This window comes from Epinephelus fuscoguttatus, linkage group LG8 (genome assembly GCF_011397635.1).
Source record: "Epinephelus fuscoguttatus linkage group LG8, E.fuscoguttatus.final_Chr_v1".
NCBI classification, from domain to species: Eukaryota; Metazoa; Chordata; class Actinopteri; order Perciformes; family Serranidae; genus Epinephelus; species Epinephelus fuscoguttatus.
Genome location: NC_064759.1, coordinates 27288013 through 27311695, shown reverse-complemented (window position 1 = coordinate 27311695; position 23683 = coordinate 27288013). Strand labels below are relative to the sequence as shown.

Below are 23683 nucleotides of genomic sequence, written 5' to 3'. Positions count from 1 at the left end.
CTATGCAGACTATGTGAGTCTCATTATAGAGCTAAAAAGTCTACGCATCTATTCAGCCTGTTAATTTCCCTGGCTGATGTCTTCTCCCCTACACAGCCTGAAGTGGCTCCACAGTGGCTCATCAGTCCCTCTAAAAGGCCTCCTCATTTAACCGCAGTGCCTTATTTATTCTAAATAACATTCCTTTAAAAGCCAAGGATGCAGCGTGCACAAAGCCAACTGTCTGATTAAATTGCTATGCAGGACCTCCTTACTTGATAAAAATTAATTTATGGAATGTTTAAAAAAGGATTTTTTTCCCCCCCTGCATGCGCACTCTTCTCATCTGAGTCGACACCAATTAAAAGAAAGGTTCAAGGCAAGGTTCATTACAATTAGAAAAGAGAAGAGGAGGGGAGGGGTGAGTGATTGTTGGAAGAAAAAAAGGCTTTACAGAATGAGGAGGTGATTTTCAAAATACATTTGGCTTGTTAGAGGGATGGTGAATATTTTTCTTGTTGGGATGAATAGAGCTGCCTCAGCCTCTTTTGTTGAGCCACATTTATTACATCTCTTTTCACACTTTCAATCAGTAAAGATCATGTTCAATAAAGATCCTGGTTCTGTGCTCTACAACACACATAAAATGTTTCATTAAATTTCAGCACTGAAGTCACATTAATGACACATTTATATGTTACATCAAAAGGGAACCGAGGTTTTATTTGCAGTCTGACCATTCAGTTTCTGTCTAAGCCACAGTGAGGTACAGATTAAAATGTACTGACGACAGAGACGCACAAATCTGTGTTAAAATGTGTCCAGTGTTCAATCAATGCCATTTACACCCACAGAGCCATCAAAGTAAGTGAAGCAATTTTGTAAGTCTCTAAAGCATCTTACGGTACAAAAAAAACGTACTTTGACCTTGCGAACAGACCACACGTGCAATAGAAAATTAAACTGTGTGTATGTGCTGTATTCTTGATCCTTGCCCATATCCTTATTAAGTCATCACACACAGTTGAGGTCGAAATCGAAGAAGTCCTTTAAATTGCTTCAGTGATGTTGCCTTCTGTTTTTTAGTATGTACTTGTGAAACGTGTGAGCTGCCTACGTATACACCTGACAGGTGTATATATAGAAGTACGTGCGTGTTTGCTATCTGCGTGCAGGTCCACAGCTCTTCACCCTGGCATGTTATCAACACTTAAGGGCCGTCCACACCAAGATCAATAACTAGAATCACAACTAGAACAATAACAATGTGAGCTTCCACACTGATTAACGATAATGCTCTGTAAACGGTGGCACCAAGCGCACACTGCGCTCTTAAAGTGATTCCAAAGATATTATTCGCCACTGCTGTCATAACAGCTGTGGCATTTGAGTTAGAACGATCTTTAGGAATATATGTTTATAGCTCTAGTTATTGTTACTGTTGTTGCTGTGGACGGCCCTTCAAGCTTCATTATGCATTTTAATGAAGACAAAAGTCTAAAGATATCTGTTAAATAGGGAAAATATCATCGCTACTTGAGTTAAAATGTCAAAGGTCAAAAACGGATATAGGTATGATATAGATCTTTAATTTTTTACTAAGTGATATTTGTCATTTGACTATTCAGTTTACTGTACATCTACAAAAACAAGCTTCCTTGCTATGATTACAACATGAAAAGCATCAAGCAAAATACTGAGTAAATTACAAGCAAAATGTACTTTATGAAGTTAACAATGTGCGTACATGCCAAAGAGAGAATGCACTGTGGTACCTTACAAGTAGAGGTACATACAAGCACAACAATTTAATCACAAGTCACTGCTAAACCACACTGATGTTCGGGCAGCCTTGCAATGCACGGTAGCCTATATGCCACATGTGTCCTGATTCCCCACAGCAATATTCCTTCATTCCATATCCAGCTGTCTGTTTGTTTACAGCACCTCAGAGGTTAAGGACTGCCCCGGGTATATCAAGGCACCGACCCACCAACCCCATGCCTTACAGAGGTTGGCATCTCGCTGCGTCCGTTTCTGTGCATCCATCATTCATTGCTCATATATGTACCTATAGCCACATTGTAAGCCTTGGGCTTGTGTCACTCCAAATACTGTTTGGTGAAATAGCTTCTTGGCTAGTTTGCAGCGACCCGTCCATCTGCTGTTTGGGTAAAATTGGAAACAAACTTACATGAGGTGTAAGATGCTTTGATGACAACATCATTGAGGCACGTGTACACACACACACCAAAATATAAATATACAAAGATAACCACACACAGTAGGACTCAGATACATATTTGTATAGGTTTCGGCTGCTACTTTGCTGCTACTTGTTTTAATTTAACAATCATCTGCCATCAAATGTGACCTCTTGACGTTATCTCCTTCATCCTCCAACTGTTCGTTACAGTTTCTCTCTTTCTGCTGCATCGTTCTCAAAGTTGACCAACCCTTCATGCTGTCATCTGTTTTCTACTCTGATCCTTTCTCTTCCACTGTGTGCATGACTTCTAAAATCTCCCCCGGGGTTCAGGCATAAGGCATGCAAAGGTCAAAAGTTCTTACTGTCATCTTGCATGACTTAATGTATATCAAGCACGTCTCTATACGACAAGGAATCTGAATATGAAATCCACTGAGGGAGACTTTGAGAAAGTGTCTCTGTCTTCATCACTGTGTATGTGTTACTGCAAAGTTCATCAAAAAAACTATGCTGTCAGTTGTCACCCTGAAGGTGCGCGGAGAACGAACACATTCAGAGGAAGAGAATGTCATGTTTCATAACTCGCAGCTAGTATAAAGTATCTCGGTAGCTCAGTAATTTCCAGGTCAGTGCTTGTTTAGCTAACACCAGCTAAAAAAAGTCTCCACAGCTGAAGAGGCAAAATGCCGAAAGCTTACAGGTGCTCCTCCGCAGAACGCACACACCTCTTCCCTGGGCTGCCCTTTTCTCTCTTACAGTTGAGCATTAATAATAAATGATCAGTCATGTAAAAACAGCTTGTTAAAACAGACGTTAAAGGCTTTCAACTCTGTGTGGGTCAACCTGTGCGTGTGCATGAGCACATGGTGAATATGTATTTGCGTAATTTGTGTGCATGGTTAGTGTCCACGCTGCGTTTGCCTGTTGGTGAACAGACCCAGGTTGATCATGTTTCAGTGTAACAGGGTTTGGTTCACTGTCAAATCCCTCTGTGTGTAACTAAAGATACTTGATAGGAACACGGCAGCTGGTATGCTGGCTGTTTCGCACACACACGCACCTGCCACCTGAGTCACTCAGTCTCTCAGGCTTTTTCACCCACTTACACAAGCACACACACAAGCGCACACACACACACACACACACACACACACACACACACACACACACACAAACATACAGATTGCATTAGTACCTTTTAGCCTCCCTTATTTCAAAGTAAAAGTACATCGCACTTGTCCAAACACGAAAGACAAATACAACCAAGCCCAAACTGGGAAACAGAGCTTTAGACGGAGATAAATAGATACTCTGACATAACCGTTCTTCTCTTTCATGTCACGGAGAGTGTGTGCATTTGTGTGTCAGCACAGGTGAACAAAGGGTCACTGAAGTATTCTCCATATGCCATCTGTCAGATCAGCTTCATCTCACACTGACATTTCCCTTCATTCAGGTACAATGTCAAACCACCAAGACCCCAATCCAATGCATTCATCACTACAGATATACACGTTAGAGACTGACTAACGACTCTATAGGTCATTTGTACAGCAGCTCATTACCATCTATACTTACATTTATTGTTGGGTGGTGACCCATAGCAGCTGTAGTAATTAAAATGGGAGCGAAGGAGGAAGTCAGGTAGCGTAGTATAAAGACTGAAAGTCTGTGTCGGGAGGTGGTCTGGGCGGATGGATGGGTTAAGCAAACACCGGACTTTGACCAAGGAAACCGCTGTTTGTGCCCTGTGTAAAACCAAATCTCTACAATGAGTTATTTCAAATAACATACGTAATTCATATAAGGCTAGTTTGTATGTAGCATATGCCACATATATTAAGTATTAAGTAAATGTGCTTATCTTATTCCAAACCATGATCTTTTCTTAGACTTTACCAAGGAGCTTTGATGCCTAAACTTTGCCAAACTTTAAAACTGCATCCACTGCTTTTAGGTATGAGGACATGTTGACTGACTGCCATCGGTAGGGGTACTAATTTTGGAAACACTATGGTGGATCGTATTAGAAGGAGGGAACAAATGACTTTTGTGGTCACATGGACTAGAGGACTTGCTGTTAAGCTAAATACATGCCAAGTTTACTTACCAAACATTCAGCTGGCATTATTTATTTATTAAGAGATAAGGCAAGGCTGATCAGTGCTCACATGCTTTGAAATTGAAATATAATATCATTTTAGGGCTGAAACAGACAGCTTTTTATTAGACAAAGATATTAGATATTTATGTAGATATGCAGAAAGTGTGCTCAAGAGCGAGAGCAACAACATCGTAACACTAAAACACTCAAAAGCCTGTTATTCAGGGCACAACAGCTACACCCTGAGATAAACTAAGGTCAACAACTGGAACAAAGCAAAGCACACCGCATGTCATGTTACAAGGAACAACCAATCACAGCCACCAAATATCTTCTCCTTCTTTCATAAATATTAGTCTGTGATGAATATGGAGCAGAGATTGATCATTTTAGAGCAGGGCTACACAGAGGTTTACATCTGTCCCACAGTGAGGCCTAATACACGCTTAAAAACAACACCTGAAAGAAAATCAGCTCCGCTTTCAGGATTTTTTTGTAAATAGACTATGACATGATGCTGGTTATGATCGCTTAGCAACTTCAGATGCAGCCTGCGTCCACACCTTTTAAGGTTGACAACCTTGCATTTTCCAGACAGTTGAAGACGCAGCATGTGTCTCCACCCTTAATTGATCATCAAAATGTTGCAACCAGCTCATCAATTAATCCACTGACACTTTCAGTTTCCACATCTTCAGAAATGCTCTAATATGCTGATATCAATCCTGATTGACACTTTCACAGTTTGGAGTTGCCTTGTGCCAAAACAAGCTTCGCCTGTTCTCTTACACAGAGAGTTGTAACTACAAGCAACGAATCTGATAGTATTTTTTGCCTTTTTTCTACTTTGATTATAAGTGTGTTCTTGAATATTATCATAAGATGCCTATCATAAGTTTCAAGACACTCATAATCATAGAGCTGTCTCTTGATAAATTAAAATGTGCATCAAGAAGTGTGTTTTTGCGAGCTCAAAAACACCAAAAATCCCATCAACAAACAGACACAGTACTTCCAACATTAGCTCATTTAAATAACAAGACTTCAGATCTCAGTTAGTGCAGCCCTGAACTGAGCTTGACTCCCTTCATTTCCGTCCATCTCCTAATCTTTTTCATCCCCTCCCCATCTTTCTCTATCCCTCTGTTGCAATGCAAGTCCTAATGAGGTGCTAATGAGATTCACAGTCCTCTTCTGAATCAGATTACAGTGAATTATGTATAAAGCTTTTAAATCACTGCTTTAAAATGACACGTGGCCTATGTAGCAACATGACACTCTCTGCTTTAACAAACTGACGGCACAATGACAGTGCTGATTTTGTTTTGCTGAAAATTTTTTAGGCTGTTATTATTTTTTTTAACAACAGGACATGTTATTCAATTATACAATATCCTTCAAACTGTAGTTGTCAGTTGTTTGTGTATAATACTTTCATGAAATGCAAGACACGCATCTGAATTTGGGTGCCAATGTGATCCTGATAAATTATTTCTAGACACAGCTCTTGGACTCTCAGGGCATGACTCTCCAGTGGAGACAGGTTTACAGTGCCATAACAACACACAACTGTATCTCATTGGCTCATAAATGGGACCTGTGAAACCAAAGACAAAAGACAGAGAGAAATGACAAGGCAAAAGGTGAAAAAATAAGGTGAAAGTCTGGAAAACTAGAGTCACTAAAGTGGGCAAGGGTGCAAATGTGGAGAGAAGATAAGTGAGCGAGAGAATGATAGACAAGGAGAGGTAATGGTGTGACCTTGTGAAAGCCTGTCATCACCTGCTGGGAGAAAAATTACCTGCAGGAGATAGCTAGAGCACCTGAAAACACATCAACATCCACCTCTCTCTACCCTCTAGCTCCTTCACTACCTCTTTAACTACTCCCAAATGAGGAATATGTTACTAGCTTGAAATAACTAAACTCAATTAAACCGGAATAGAAATGACTCTGGTGGGTCCTCTGCGTTCATTAATTGGAAGCAAAATAACCCTACACTCGTTTACTCCTACATTTCATCCATATTTTTATCTCTCTTTTCTCACTGCTTCCTTCCTCTCCTCCGCTGTAATTTGTCTTCATCTATCTCACGTTATCTTTTTAGCTGCAAATTAAATCTAGTGTGCCTTATTGCAGCAAAATTTGAGAACAGTGTTGCTAAGGCATCAAGGTCATCAGCTTTGCAATAAATTTGCTTCATGCTAAGAGCGCACCAGCACACATGGTGTCAAATTTAACAAGCTGATTTTAAAAGCAAGTTTGTGTGTGTATGCGTGTCCATGTGTGCATGTGTGAGATGCACAGTGTTTTCTTTTTCTGGTGCAAATCTTAATTTGCAATGCCTTAAAAGGGCATTCTCTGTACAAGTGCACTTCTGTCTCTTTGTTTTAGTAGCTTGTGGTTAGTAAATCTGTGGCTGGACAAGTTCCAACTTTGCTGTCAACACCTGACAAAATAAAGAGGGTCTTTAAATATCTATAAAAAAAACTGTCATCTACTATTTTAGTTTAAGAATAAATACATGTTGTGAAGGAAAAACAAGCTTGCTTAAATGTGCTTTGTAATTTGGTGTGCATCGCTTACTAGTCTTGTGTAGGTCACACAAAGTTTTTTTTGTTTCTTTTTCAAAAAAAAAAAAAAAAAGAAAAAAAAAAGCACCAATGAATATTTTGCGAAAACTACGTTCACATCTGTCTAAACTCATATGTAGACACATCTTCACCCCAGCAGCACCGAGGATCTACAACCATCGCAGTTTCAAGGTGGGCCCAAAAATTTGTGTCACCAATTCAGTATCCGACCAAATGTCTTTCCTTGTGTTTCTTGGCACAATGGTAGGCCAGTACCACTGAACTAAAATAAAGATAGTAGATGCCATAGGGAGCAGGTTCTTTTCCATGGAGTCCGCCATATTGCATGTTTCTACAATAGCCCAGAACAGACAAACAAAACCTAGGCTCTAGTTGAGGCTAATCGTTTTTGTGTTGGCCACCATAGTTCTCCTACACACCTCATATTTACCGCAGTTGGTAAATATCTGCAATCTCAGCCACTAGATGACACTAAATCCTACACACAAGACCTTCAAATTATTTCAATATCTAATAAATCATTGATATTTATTCTGTGTTAAGTGTTGAAGTAGCAGATTTACTTAGTCCGCTATGTGTTCTGCTATATTAATTGGCTTGTCATTACTTTTTGAGTTGCACCTGCTCTGGTTGATGGTACTTGTTATGTCCAGGGCACTAGACACAAGGGATTTCACACAATCTGAACACAGTACATATTTATTCATCAAAAGGAAGCATAGTCCCAGTGATGTCACATTGCTAATTGATACAACTTTCAGTTGTTGCATTTGCTGATTCAAGCTAACAACAGACGTCCAACAACCTGTGATGTGTGTTTTTTCACAAACTTCTTACCACCAAAGCACAGCAAGTTGTGGGAACGTTTCATCTTAATGTAGTAGCATACACAAAGTTCTGTTTCTTCTATTAATGCTGCGATTTGTCATGACGTACTAAAGCGCTTGATAAACCATAAATGGACTTCAAGGTGACTGACAATGTATATAACACTTATGGCGCATGGAAATAGAAATGTGTGATATACAATAACCTTGGATTAATTGTGCAGGCCTGACAATAACTGACTGACAACTCTTCACACCGTTTTGCTCCATCATCCCTCCATCTCTACGTATTTCTCTCTCTGAGTCTATCTCTGATTTCTCTCGATTTTATCTCCCGCTCATATCCTATTTGTGCTCTCTATCAGCACTGTTAATCTTTTTTTCTTCTTTCCCATGCCATTAATAAGGTGGGATTTTTGATGTCCAATCCATAGCAGGAAATTAACTTCTTTGCCCACTGGCCACAGGACTGGTAGTGCTCCACTCATCCTCGCTGTTTACCAAGAGGCTAAAATGCAGCAGGTCTCCCAAACAACGGTTGGTTACCTAAAACAGCTGGAACAACTGCAGAATGAAATTTACTGACAGCTGGTTTAATTTCTCTCCTTGCGCCCAACACCCACGCACATTGCATGTTGGAGGTACTCAAGAGATTAGGTAATGAGGAAAGGTAAAATGTTAATGGTAAAAGACTGAACTGAACAGTGAGGGGAAGGCAAGAGTGAAGCAGGTGTGCAAGCAATGAGGTAGGAATTTGTGAATTTAATCGAGCCCAAGTGTGTATGTGTGTGTGTGTGTGTGTGTGTGCGTGCGCGTGTGTGTGTCCATCTTCATTTCTCTCCTGTCACAATAGTGGCAAGAAGGGTCCTGGGAGGCTAAGATCTGGCCTCCCACATGCCCCAAGGCAAAAACACACACTCGCACAGGCGCACAGGCACATATGCAGGGGGTTGTCAAGGGAAATAACTTCATACCAAACGGAGCATTTCGTGTTATTGATCAGGAACGCCCACTTTCTTCAGCTCATATTATTTGAGCACTATGAACCAGAAACTCGCTGTTACAATCTGTAAAATGTGACAGTAAAGCATTCAAATACCCCCAAAACACAAGGAGCACGGATAAGTAAAATACTATTCTATGACGCAATGGTAGCACATATCTAAAGTATTCTGTCAAAAGAGGTAAAATTGCATCACTGTGTTGTTATGTGATCCAAATCCCTCACTGCAAATATAGTAAATACGATAAATCATCCCTATAAACACAACTAAACCAAACAAAAACAAAGCCCAATACAAACACCCTCTGTATGACTTCAAACACAGATGATGACATATGTTCTATACACTAAGTCTCCCTGATCAATGAATCTCTGGACTGCACACACATGTAAAGCTCCACCGACACAGCCAGGTGATTCATCACGGGCTGAGGAGAGCATGACCCCCAAAGCCTTTAAGTGACCTCTAACCCCTCCAACATGACCTTTCCAAAGGGTCACTGTAGATTTATCAAACAACATAATGAGCATTACACCCACCATCACTCACTAATGTTCTGCTCTCTCCCAGGGAAAATATTATATATAGGCCAAAACAAAAAACAACACTGTCTTGTCAGCCTCCTGCAGAGACCTCCCATCTCAACATATTTCACCATTTTCTTATTACAACTGACAGCTGACACTGTCTCTCAATCTTGCACTCCTGCCCTGCTGCTTCACTCTTCATCTTTTCCTTTTACCTCCGTCTTCAATTCCCCGTCCTCGTCCTTGTCACACATTGTACCGCACGCATACAGTACAAGTCAGTCACTGATGCCTAACAGGAAATCAGTGGTGTGATGTAGCTGCCCATGGGTATAATGCATCGCTGTGACTTGAATCATCTTGCTGGTGAAACACGAATCTTTGCGACTCAGCTTTGTTGACGAAGAGTAACAAGGCTGTGATGGTACTATTGACATCTGTTCCAATTAACCTGAAGGTTCTGTGTGACAGAATGTGACGGCAGTGTTGTATCAATAACTGAGTAGTGCTGCTCATAATTTGGTGGTGAAAGGTCTTTCTATATAAAATTTCTCATCTTATAATATTTACCTTGTCCAGCTCGATTTGAAGTGTTGCTGATTTAGCTTCCGTCGCTATACTGTAATGATGAATAGCTGCATTCCTGTGGCTATAGCTCTGTGGCAATAAACCTGTACATAACCCAACCTGGTAGGCTAGGTTCACTAAAGTCACTTCACTGTCATGCTGAGGTGTCTCACGGAAGAGATAGGAGCTTCATGCAAAAAAATATATATACATAAATGACAAAGTCTGAAATCATTATTCAAGTATCCTTCAGTTACTGTCTTTTGAAATGTAAAGCCTCTTCCATCCCTTTCCAGCTGTTCAATCCGAGTGTCTGTGGCATCCTCATCTCTTAATAAGACATCAGTGTTTCCTGAGAAGTGTGAGAATCGCGTGACAAGTCCATCAAACCCCCCACTGAGGGATTTAGCACCCCTTCATTCCTTTAAAGCTCATACAACATGGAGACTGATTCGCCAGAAGGGGAGAAAACAGTTAACATGAAACACTGGTAATCCTATCATATCATAGTGGGCTGATGTATGCACTGTGCTATGATATCTTCTTTCTCTGTTTTTTCCTGTCAGTCTTGAATGTATATATTTTAATATAAGTCAGAAAGCTGTTATAATAACAATAATACAGCTCATAAATATTACATAAATTGTTTTTTTTCCATGATGCATTGTGCTACAGTTAAGCCAACTGTTTTGAAATGCAGTACCTGAGCATGTGATGACAATATAAAAGACAAAAAATATATATAAGACAAGTAAATAACATAACCAACCAAATACGTCGACGCGAAGGAGTAAAAACAGAAACCCCAAGACTGCATACATTTGGTGTTGTTCCATTGTTTTTGTGGTCACCAAGCCAGCTGAAGGGGATGGAGCCAGGTTTGCTTCCTCCTCATGCTTTTTTTCTGCCTGATCAGTGGTGGTTTCAGGCAATATCACTCCCAAACGAGCACCTGCTGTAACTGCGTGATGTCCGGGCGATTTGGTCCGCTTTAATAAGTGCAGTGTGAAAATGAACCAAACCGAATGACGGTGTGAAACTTTTTGGCGTTCCCCGTGCAATCGAACCAAGTCCCCCGGACTATCCTGGTGTGAAAGCGCCCTAAGTCATGTACTGCTGTGGATGAGGGTAGCAGCAAAATGTATCTATAAAATGTCCCACCAGAACTGTACGCTATTCTTAGAATATTTTCACTGCTTTATCTTGCTGTCAGACAGCCCTTTCTGACGGGAAACTGAACTGAAAGTGAAAACTGTCAATGCTCTCTTCAAAGCCAGACTCCATCGACAAAAAGGGTAATTCTACCATGCTGAACACAGGAGCTGTTGGTCTACAGCTGTCTCGATCTGAAAGTTTGTGTTATTGTGTGACTTGTGTTTTAAAGGGTTAGTTTGGATTCACTTAAGTCACACAACCACACAAAATACCAATCGAGGTAGCAGCTCCCATGATTCTGCAACGTAAAATCACTGTTTTTGTCAAAGAAGTCTGTTGGCTTTGAAGAGCGCAATATAACAGCTTCACTCCCCTATCAGAAAGATCTGTCTGACAGCAAGGTCAAGCAGTAAAAAATAATCTAAACACAGAGTAGACTTAAACCGATGTTGATATTTTTAGGTGGGATATTTTTAGGGGGCTAAAATACATTTTGCTGCAGCCCCCCGTCTTCAGCAGTTTTCTCATTAAGACGAAGAATTCCCGCTCCGATTTTGAGGCCATTATTAATGACAGGTAACTAAAAATACACACAAAAGTATGCTGCATAAAACTAACCCCAGTATATTTCAACATTTACAAACCTCTTTCAGCAAGGACAATCTTCCCTGTTTCTCTCTCCAAGTCAATTATAGATGGCTGGTCCCATTTCCAGACTCATCCTTTCAGACATGTTTAAAGCCCTAATCTAAAACTGCAGTATGAGACATCATGGTAGAAAACATATGGGCCTACAATTTGGCTTTCATTTTAATCTGACTGACTTGATTGTGGTCATGAGATTTAAGACATTTTTCCCTCTCTTAAAATGACTAACGCAGACACCCCACTTCGGTACAATTCATAAGGTGGTGACCTGGCTTTCCTACTTTTCCAACCCATATATTATTTCCTACATTTTACCCTTATCTCAGTCACATTCCTATTGAAATGGCCAACATGATCACAGAGTCCTTTGATATGGATAAGAAATTTTTTAAACCCCTCAACCAAACTCAAACTCAATCCCTTTACAAAATGCTGAATTTAACTTAGGATTCAAATATGGAAACCCAGTTACTTGCAACACACCAGGGTGAAAGGTCCCCCCTTTATCTTCAATCCTATATTAACTTGGCCTCTTATGGCTTAAATCCACAATCGGGGATCAGCGAAAAGGCTGGAGCCCAGTGGGGCGCCTTAAGAGCCCAGCCGTCTGAACGGATGAAAGGCGGGAGTTGTTTGTGATTGCTGTTAAGGAAGATCTTATAAAGGACAGCAACAATGTGACAGGCTGTGATTATGCAGCCATTTATTTTAAGGGACCACTCATGCACACACATCCCTGGAGTAACGCAACAAAATAAGGACACTGAGGAATATCAGTTTGTTTTCCTGCAGGCTTACACTTTCCTCAATTTGGGAAGAAGGCTTAAGATGCTTTCCAGTGCATTTATCACTTGACAAAAAAAGGCTGAAGCTAAACCATGTTCACAGACATAAACATGCTTTTTCTTAGATTTATGAATGTGATTGATTGTAAACAGCAAACTCTACATATGGTTAATGTATACTAAAAGCCAAACAACTCCTAAAAACAAAGTGTTAAAAGGCCGTCAACAACAGCAGCAGGAAAATTCTCCGTGGTTACTGGCTAAAAATCACCTCAGGTGAGAACTTGCACTCGCCTTCTCCTCTTCCTAGACACATTGCATTTAATCATTTCATTTTTTAGATGTATCTATGGGTGGACAATTGTATTTGTGGGGTTAAGTTACCAAGTGTTACCAACACACACACAAACATATACACAGAAACAGAATCATGGCAGAAGCCAGTGAAAAGTCATATTTAACAAGATCCGGTTGGCTGGTGAGGCTGTTTGCTCAGGCCTTTAGTTCCATACTGTGAGCAGCCATGCATTATAGCAATATACCAACGGGTGCGCGCACACACACATGAATACACACACTCAGACTTGAATACCAGCACCCCATACTGTGCTGAGACCTGCATTCAAAACCACTTTGTAGAGCAGATGTGACAGGTTGTTTGTGAGGCAAATTCAGCAACTCACACACGCATACACACACATCTGCGCACACACACACTGTAAATGCTCTGCATGTAAACATCAAAATGCACATAAAAATACGGTGTAGAATGGAATACATTGCTAAATATATGAACCGAAGAAGCCTAGAGACGTTCAGACTTTGGCTTGGTCACAAAACCTGTCTGAAATAATCACAACGACAGATCCTGTACTGGTCCAGAGGTCTGCCGGTCCTCTAATAAAGTCCATCAATGGCACCCTCTCATTGCATCTAAAGGCAATAAATGTCCTGTTTGCATGTGTGCATGTCTTCAAGGCATATTTAAAAATAGTCGGGCAGTTAGAGGCTTAACTAACAGGATCTCTATGGTTTTCAACTTTTTGTGTGTGTGTGTGTGTGTGTGTCGTTTCCGGTTGAAGACACAGTCACACAAAAGCATGCGTTCATACCATCTTGGGGGTATTTCTTGTCTTGGCACTGTGCTCTTAAAGTCATAATCACTAACAGTGGAAGACCTGGATTTAACTTGCTTATCAAAAAGGTTTTTTCAAAGAATGACAGAAAGACAGCAACGTATGAGAACACAGACATTTCCCCTGATTATATATGTTCTTTGATTACTGTAAAATCATTCTGCTAAGTACTTTAAGATTGTGTGAAATTGCAGCTACCTTCCTACAATGACGCCTAAAAGCTTTAATGGCTTGTTCAAAGATTTCCCTGTATGACTGCTGTTATATGATGCAATGTCCAGATTCATGTTCTGTCCCAACGGTGACCAGATAATAGCGTAACAACCTCTGACTTGACATTCCATTACCAGAGCCGTATAAAACACTTTTCAGCTGCTGTGGAAATTAGTACATAATACCTGGTCTTTTAAAGCTGATAGAAGCTGATAAAAGTCAGGTTCGTTCAGGGCTTTAAACATTATTAGCCTTTCATCACATTACATTCATCCGTTCTGATGCCTGCTTTGCTTCTCACCTTCTCTGATAAACAAGCTTAAAAAAGGTAAGACTGTTACTTCACTTTTAGCATTCCTCGCACAAATTGGCTCTGACTGTTTGTTGCTGTGGTTAAATGTCTTAGGCTAAGCAGAGACAGAAGTACAAAGGTCCAGCCTGACAGCAGGTGAATGATTTTAAAAGGATAAGTCTGTTGGGTCTGGAATGGTAGATGCCGATTATTCCTACAAGTCCACAGGTCCATGTTAATGTGAGTTAAATCAAAGCTGGAGCTACCCTGGATAGGGGGGGGTGTAATACAGAGCCAGAGAACTTTCAGCGCCATGGTAAGGTTAATTATCCAGGTAAAGGTAGATTGCAACCATCTGAAACTTCTCCCATGTCCTAAGTGTGAGCTCCTGCAAATGGTTCCTTCAGTATCCATTGTTCAGGAGGCTTTCACTGGGAGCTGAATTATCCACAGAAGTCTCCTACTCTCCAAAACTAACAGACCCAGTGATTTAAACCAGTAAAAACGCAGAATAAAGCTGTCTGATGTTACAAATCACTGTTTTTCTAACACTGTTAAGCGCATCACAGACAAGCCATTAGCCCAGCACCTGCTAATGTGTGCTCACCTATTTTCTCTAATAACTTTAGGATACAGACACTCAGAGGGTTTTTACTAGAAGCCAAATTATCTGCAGGGGTCTCTTCCTCTCCAAAATTAACAGACCCATTGATTTAATGCGGTAAAAACACTGCATAAAGCAATTTCACATTAAATATTGGTGTATTTCCAACTCTTTCGGGTCCTTGCAGAGTATGGTGGCCAACACAAAAACACAAATGGCCCTATCTTGAGTCAGTGTGGTTTGTCTGTTGTGAGCTACTATGGAAATATGACGGACTCTGTGGACGACGAGGACCTGCTGCCTACGTAGAGATACATTTTATGTCTATTTTCAGGTGATTATGCACTAAGGAACGCATACTTATTTATTTTTTTATTTATTCCATTTCTGCTAATATACCCCCCTAAATCCTACACACTGCACCTTTAACAGACCAGACAGATATAGACTGAGACTGTTACATACAGTACACAGGAGCATACTTCTATAATAGCCTCTGTACATTTGCAAGGAGCAGAGTCGGGCCTCAAGGTCTCATGGTCTTTATAGTGAATAAATCACAGATCTGACAGGGCTGTATTGCTGACAACAATGGAAAAGAATTCTTGTTAAGGGATTTCACCTAACCATCACAAGAACAGGACGAAACATAACAAGGCAGAGTAAAATACAATAAAGAAAAAACAGCAGACAGAACCAAACTGCTAATAACATGCTGTATGAAGTCTGTTTTATCTCTGCATGCTGTTTGATGTACACAGAAGTGAAGTCAGTTAGCCTGTGCGACTGCGACATATAGAAGACTGCAGTTTGTCACTGTGAAAACCATTATGTTGTAAAAATGCTGGTATGTTGTACTATGAAATAAATGACAACAATGAATCAAATCAAATTCAACAACAGCACAGAAAGCAGACAAAAAGACCCATTTAAAAATAAAACATAACAGACCATGCCCTTGCACACTACTAGACAAAATACCATATTTAGCAGTAGAGCACAGACATGTAGAGTGCAGTGTAACTTTGCAGATGAAGACATGTTAAAAACAAGGTCATGTACGGGCCAGCCCTGGCCTTGGTGTGGTTCTCATACAGCCCTGGGCTCACTGAGGCCAGCACATCAACTCTTCCCCTCTCACTCTGTGTCTATTTTCCCTCTGCGTCTGTCAGTCTGTCTCTCCCTCTCTCGGACTATTTTTGTGTCGGCGTGTACCCCAAAATGTAGGCTAATGCCCTGCAGAACTGACAGATTAAATGCCAATCCCTGGGTTGTACCAAAACCAGCCCCAGGCAGCAAGCTCTGTGAGTGTGTGTCTGTCTGTGTTCGTGTGAACTGTGTTTGTGTGTGCGCCCAGCTACAAATCCATGCATGTGTCTGTTGGACTGGGTAAACACAGACATGAAACAACTGCCCTTAGTAAACAACTCTAAAGGTCACTGCAGATTTCAGATTGTTTATACCTTGCTAACATATCCTGATGAAAAGGAAACATTTCTGGCCTTAATGTCAGTCACTTTCGGTGTTGGTTCATTTAAAACAACATGCTGTAAGGCCAAAATAAACAGCACCATTCATTATAAGCACTGCAAAAAGAAAACACGTCACTTGACCACAGAGCGGTGTAAGACTTGTGACCGATTCTTGGAAGAACAAACTGGACTAATATATATTTATGTGCTTGCTTGAGGAGCAGTGGTCATGGTTTTCTGAGGTCAGTCTCTGATCCATTATTAATGGAGCAGTTTAGGTTTTGTCATCTGACAGATTGCAGCCTCAGCTCTCTGAATTCTAGGTCTTGGAAAGAGTCGTTAATGATCTCAGGCACAGGTTGAAAAATTAGAGCCATGGAATAACACATGTAAATTACGTTTCAGGTTGGATTTTCACTTTAATGATTTCATTTGCCAAGCATGACCTTTGCCTCCGGTAAACATGTGGTCAGTAATCTATGACATAAAATCATTTGCCCAACGTCACTGGACATTTGACTAATCAAAAGATGCAGCCATAGGCTATAATACACATTCACCACTGTAAAGCCACTATAAATGTATATAAAGTTATATTAAAAGAGTTCTATCAGAGCTTCCTACTGCCAATACAATTGTTTTTGCACTGAAAACTGTTGATTAATAAAATACATTTTAACATTTCTATTATTCAGATAAAAACATAGTCATTTTGGGGGTTTCTGTGGAACCACTCCCTCAGCCGACAAAAGCGCGGCTCAAGGGCTAACTTTCAATAGATGGCAGCGAGGGAGCTGCTCTGCTACGTACAAAACCCTGACCCAGAATCAGGTCGTCTGCAAGTGATTTAGCACTGGGTTCTCCAAAAACATGTGGTGTGACAAAGGACAGTGGCATTCCAGCCCCCTCACAAACAGCTCTATTCAATGATCCAGGGCCATCCGAAGAGCCACAGCACATTGGTATTGTGATATCTAGGCGGGATTCTGATTTAGAGGCGTTCAGTCGCACCATGGGCTCCTCAACCAAGCACACAGACCAAATGTCTGTATTTGTGGTTCCTCTCTTACTGAGCAGGATTACAATTGCAACAACACATCGTCAATAGGGGAAAACTGAAACGAATCTGTGTCATGATGGTTAAATGGTCATCTAACTCCCAAAGGGCTTTGAATTTAAAGGATACTTTAAATTTAGATTTGAGATTTGTCTGAAATTTAGTTGCCTTTAGTGATGTGTTCACAAAATGTATAATCTTTCTTTCATCTGTCCTTCTAAAATCATTAAATTATTCCCCTTCAACAAGGAGGAGGGATCCCACTCCCAAGATTATTATTATTGATGATTACTGATTATTATCAAAATACAAACACAACCACAACTAAGACCCAACATCTCATTTTTCTACTTCAGTTTTATCCTGTGACGTGATATGGTCCATATTCCCCTTTGTTTAAAGCAGCTAAAGTTAAACCTGCTCAGTTCTGCAAAACAATTTTAGCAGCATGTGTTTTACAATCGATGGCCCTAAATTTATAAAGCAAATTCTGCCAAGACAACACTGAGCCAACAATAGACTGTCCTGTTGCCGGGGGCCATAATATATATTCATCACCCAGCCTACACATCTGTTATAAATAGACAGTATAAGCGCAGCACATACACTTTGGACTTCTTCCAGGAGTTCATTCTGCGTGTTGTGTGTCCCTTTTCAATTAACATTAATGATTTTTTTTTCTTTCTTAGGGTTGGTTCATGAATATCAAAATTATATTGAAATGAATGTAGATATAAAGTGGGAATTGCCGTATTTTGAAAACAGAAGTACACAACTCCGAGTTGGGTTCTAATTCGTTACGCATACATTCCCTTGATCATACAAATTGCTAGAGACAGCCAAGTGGAGAAATCCAAAGCACACACACACACACACGCACACACACATAAATACACCCACAAACACAGAGCAGTTCAATTACATGCTGTTGAGCAACTGTTTCTTTAATACATTCTGCGTTCATTGATTTGAGGTCTCTGACATTGAATTATGCTATAGATTCCGGCATTTCCAACGCACACACACTCACACCAAAATATCCATATCCATACTAATTGACTTTTTAGCATTCAGAAGCTGCTTTATTAGCAGTTTATGTTACTGAGTGCGGTCCTGCTGAAGGAGTGAACAGCAGGGCAGAGTACGCCATCAATCTAAAAAAGAACCTGGAAGGAATCCCATCTCCCACACATGTCGACTCACCCCTGCATGCTGCACCAAGTGATACGAGCCAGCTTCTTTTCAGAATGCTGAGGGAAACAGTTAGGGGAAGCAGCACAATGCCACAGAGAGGAATAATTAAGTAAACTAATTAATATCCTGGACTTTAATATCATCTTAATTATCACAGATTACATCAACAAAAACTGTTCCTGAATCTAGCCTTAGAGTCCTTGAGCAAGACACACTATACTCACTATACATAACTTTAACCACGGCAACTTATGTACTTAGTTCTGCTCACATTAAGCAAAACAGCCCACACATATGCACACACACACACACACACACACACACACACAATGCAGATTCAAAAAAGTAACCCTGTATTTCAGCTTCAGGACCAATCAATATTGTTGGGTAGTTTTCAACGCACACGAGGAACATATACACTCTTTATGCATATCTGCTAGCATTCTCTCACAGGGTAACCACACACACACACACACACACACACACACCATTCTCCCACAAGCTGCCTGGGCATCCATCCACCTGACAAACCCCGTACACACACACACACACACACACACACAAACACAAATACAACTCCTTATCCCACACACTTGGCGTGGATGCCAACTGAGCCCCAGTTCTCCAGAAGTAATAAACCGTCTTTTCACCGCGTCTCTCCAAACCATGATAGAAGACTGCTGAAAGCCCCTGTGCTTCCATTTTAAACCCCTCAACTCATTTACTAGAACACTGATTGTTACTTCTGTGATCATGCGTGTGTGTGTCTGTGGATGTGTGTGTGTGCGTGTGTGCTGGCTGTACATAATGTCCCACAAGCCACTGCCATGGGGATTATTTGTTTTACACACTAATGTACATGCACACATCAGTTAAATGGGACAGCAGGACAATATGGACTACAAAGTGTTTTTTACATACGCAGGGCCCGGGTTAATTATGTAAGCTAAGCTAAGAAAACAGTAAAAAAAAAAAAAAAAAAACAGCCTGTATTCCCACATACATCAGTGCATTCACCAATCTGCCTCAAAACACAAAGTGCAAAGATTTCAAAAATAAAATTAATTTATAAAGCCAATATGCAGAGGTGTAGAGTTAACAGATATTGCCATTTCCTTCCCTTCCTTCAGTGTGGTCTGCCCGGTCTCCTTTAGCATTAGTGTAGCGCTGTAATAAAGCGCTACAGTACGGCTAATGACAGAACAGGGAGCTGAGCACCACAGCGTAGCACAGCTTGTTAGTTAACATGTAGTGCAATGGCCTCCAACTACATCTCCGCATAGAGGAGTCAGAGAGGTGAGACATACCCACGTACAAATTACAAGGCGGCATTCAAGGTTAATACATTATAACCCGTGAAAGCCGTATCCGATTGACAAACATCTATCCTTTTATGTGGAGAGCTTCTTGATAGGAAGCAGAAATGCAGTAACAGCCAGGAAAATAAGGGCAACAACACATAACAGTCTAATCGTTAATATTGCACTGATACTAAATACGGGAAACATCACTTTTAAATGCTCAATAACAGAGAGTATGTTCATATAAACTTCACACAAATCAGAAAACCTTTAAAAGAAGGGCTTTATACAGTTCTAAAATGCAATATACATGAGACAGTATAATTAAAATTGAGTGACAGGCACTCATTAGAAGGAGACACGTATCATAAAATAGTATAATTATGAATCTTGAAATGGAATAGTGTCAATGAGTTTACAAATGACTTAAATTACTTTATGAAAAAAATACATCTATGTAATATTATAGAGGAAGCAATATACCACAGTTCTTGTAACGCCTGAGAAAGAAATATCCTTTTTTCTTGCAAAATGTCAGCTGGTGTTTCCCCTCAGTTTTTCATTGTCAGAGCAGCAGTGTGCTCAGATAGACCTGCTTTTTCAAGAGGCTGTAGGATCCCAACAAGGCTACGATGAACTTAGAACGTTCCTGATCTGAAATACAGTTATGTTTATCTGTGAAAGGTTTGTACTATCAGCGGTTTATGGCTTGTCAGAAGTACATAGGCAATGCACTAGAGTTAATAGCCCTTTTTAAACAGGAATTGTGCAAATTTGCAGGAAATACTGCATTGGTGGTATAAAAACAAAATTGGGGAGTTCAGCAAAATGCTGCCGACCTACTGCTGTTTATACAGAATGCACCTTTTTCGGGGCAATGGGGGGCGTGAGCAAGTAACAAAACGTGTAGCTCAGTGTGTGATGTAAACAGTGACGTGGGAGGGAAGCCGCAGCTGGTCAGTCCTTCGGCGATTCACTCATAAGTCAGCCCGTCCTTCATCGCTCCCATCTTTTGATGGTTAATGGCCTCTTCGTTTGTGAGGGCAAGGAGGGCACGCAATTCCTTGTCTCCCCAGGTAATCATCTTTACTGTGTCTGTCAGGTTTGCGTTTCCCTCTTGCTACTAGCTGCTCACTAATTCCTCCTATCAGCTATTTCCTGTTTATCCACCGCCAGTGGCTCGCACATGTGGCGTCATCAACAGCCCCTCTCACAAGTCATCAACAGCTGCTACCGTTGCAGAAAGCCACCTCGTTCTGTTGAAACCAAAGAGGTTCGGCCAGCATGTCTACCCTACGAGGTAAAAAACTGGGCACCTTGGATCAACTCGCCAATCCAGCTCTGTGTGTTCAAATGCTCGCAGCTTGCCGGCAAAACGGCCCAACATTCGCCGAAAATCTGGCAGTGTAAAAGGGGCTAATGTTTATCTTCTTAATGGGATCGTCTCTAGTCTGTAACCAGCTACACAACATCTGCCACTGCATGTCAACTTGCTCACTGACCTACTGCTGGTAAGCATTTACTTTAACCTTCCTCAAACAACAGGATGAGACTTATCTCAAATTAAGATTTAAAGTCAAGATTTTAAGACACTGAATGAAAAAGAATTACTGAATACATTCTTAGGGCAGCTCGATATGGGGCCGCAGCTTGTACAAATGTGTGTGTGTGAATCATAAGTGTGTGTGTTTGTGGTACCAGGAGGTGCAGGCATAACGGCCAGCGTGTGACTGAGCGCGAGGCAGCCCGTGTGCCTGCCTCCTTATCTCATTTTTTCTCTGTCGATCATATGAAGAGAAGCCAAAGAAAAATGAGGGAATAAAAAACAACTTAAGTGGGCATTTGAATTTGCTTTGATCCCGTACCCCCTCATTTTGTGTCTCCATCATGCAAGCAGCAAGTGATGAAAGGCAAAACTTTTTTCTCACATTCCTCCTGTGTACGTGTGTGTGTGTGTGTGTGTGTGTGTGTGTGTGTGTGTGTGTGTGTCCCTCCCAGTGAATAGAGCATTAATTGCATTAGCATTACAGCTGGGTGATTTCCAGTCAAAGAAAAACTCTGGCATCAACAAAGAAGACATTTTCAAAGTCCTGAAGTGTGTTATTATTTTGTGCATTTCAATTGAAAAAAATTCTTTGCGTAGAAATTGGCAAGACAGAAAGAGTGAAAGAGAAAGCGAGGAGACGGCTGAGGCAGAAAGACAGGAAGATTGTACTGATGAAGTTGGCCAAGTGAAATTGTTCACCCTTCCTTATGATAAGTCCCTCTGTATCCAAAATGTAAAATGTGGCAGAAGATAAATTGCTGCTTTTTGCATTTTGCCCAAAATGCAAATCATCTATAAGAGCCAACCAACTGAAATCATTACAATTTGTCCTTTCAAACATGTCAGACAACTGTCCAGTTGTACCTCTGAAATTATTGAGACAGGAGGGTTTTCAAGGTATCCAAATGTACATAAAACTCTTTAGACCAGAAAACTGAAAGCTCTTTCCTCTGTTTTGCAAGAGGTAAAAACAGCTGCAGTGTGAAGTCTCACCATCCTTCACTGTGGATAAACATTTAAATAGGGCTGTAATGATTATTTTCATAATCAGTTTAATTTTGAGATTATTTTCTCAGTTCATTAATCTTTACAACTGTAAAATGTCAAATCCCGCCTGTCAAATTTCCCAGAGCCCAATGTAACATATTTAAATTGTTTGTTTTGTACGCCCAACAATCAAAAACCCAAAGATAATCTACGTGCTATTATATCAGACAAAGAAAAGCAGCAAATCTTCATATTTAAGAGGCTGGAACTATCCAAGGCTTTGGCTTGTTCTGCTTAAAAGGTGACTTAAATTATTATAAAAACAGTTGCCATAATCGACTGTTGGCTAATCAATTAATGGACTAATTGAATCCAATAGAAAGAAAGACCAAAAAAGGGTTGAAGTTGAGGACCACATGAATAATTTATGGTGCATGGAGTTATTTCGGATGTAATTTATAATACAATGCTTATAAAATTTCTAAGGGTTGAGAAGAAGTCAGGAAATTCAATACCTACCAAAATTACTCTTCATAAGTATTGAGCTACATTTTAATTTGCTTCTCATATCTTTACTAAATATGGTATTTATCTCATATTAAATTAAAATTAAGTTTTGTTGTTTCAGAATTTAATTATGATTCACTAGGTAATAGGACTGCACCAGTTTGTTTATTCATACCAAACCGTCACAGTACAGGGGTCACAGTCTGGCACTTGCAGCCGCATGCAGAATACACCGTATGTAGACTGATGGACATAATGGGGAGCCAAAGTCCATGAGCTCAAGTTGTGTCCAGAAACTTTTAGCCTTTAGCAACATATGCTGATCTTGGCATAACAAGTTGATTGGCGTCCGAGTCAGTCACTCTATGGCGAGTGGCCACAGCCTGGACACCCAGCTATGGGTTCCCTAACAGCTAAAACAGCAATGGAGCAATAGTTGTGTATAAGGCAATAGTGGTGTGTCAGTGTTGCTCCACTGTTGTAGGATAAGTGACTGGAAAGTATTATAGACTTTTGTGACCTGCTGCCTTTTGAGAAGGTGTTTGTTCAGTGTTCATACAGTGTAACACTGGAGTGTTTGAAATGTTCCTTATTTTTATAATGAAAACAGTTTACCAGAGTTGCCAGCGGGCAAAATGCTGCCTCAGTCCCCAGCAAGAGGACTGTATCTGTCTGTGACACTCTCACTATTGTGTGTTCAAAATAAACTAAAAACAAACATGTCTTTATGCATTTGAATTTGTACCGAACTTGCACCGAACCATGACTGTTATGTACCGTTACACCTCTAACTATGTAAGCTATTTTTTTTTTTTGCATCTGCACCGGCTGCAACAGCAGTTTCTCTAATGGCCCCTAGACACAGGCTCTAGTGGATTATCTGGGTTTTACATGACTCTAACCAATGTTAATTAAAATTTTACAGGAAAATGAAAATCTGCTTTTCTCCCCTCATACAGGGGTGGAGAGTTTAGA

The 23683-nt window shown here is 40.5% G+C and overlaps 1 protein-coding gene across 1 annotated transcript in view; it reads right to left on the bottom strand.

The window, feature by feature from the left end:
• cdkal1 (CDK5 regulatory subunit associated protein 1-like 1) overlaps window positions 1–23683 on the bottom strand; it is a 287467-nt gene that overhangs the window by 211636 nt on the left and 52148 nt on the right. The gene's annotated exons all lie outside the window — the stretch shown is intronic.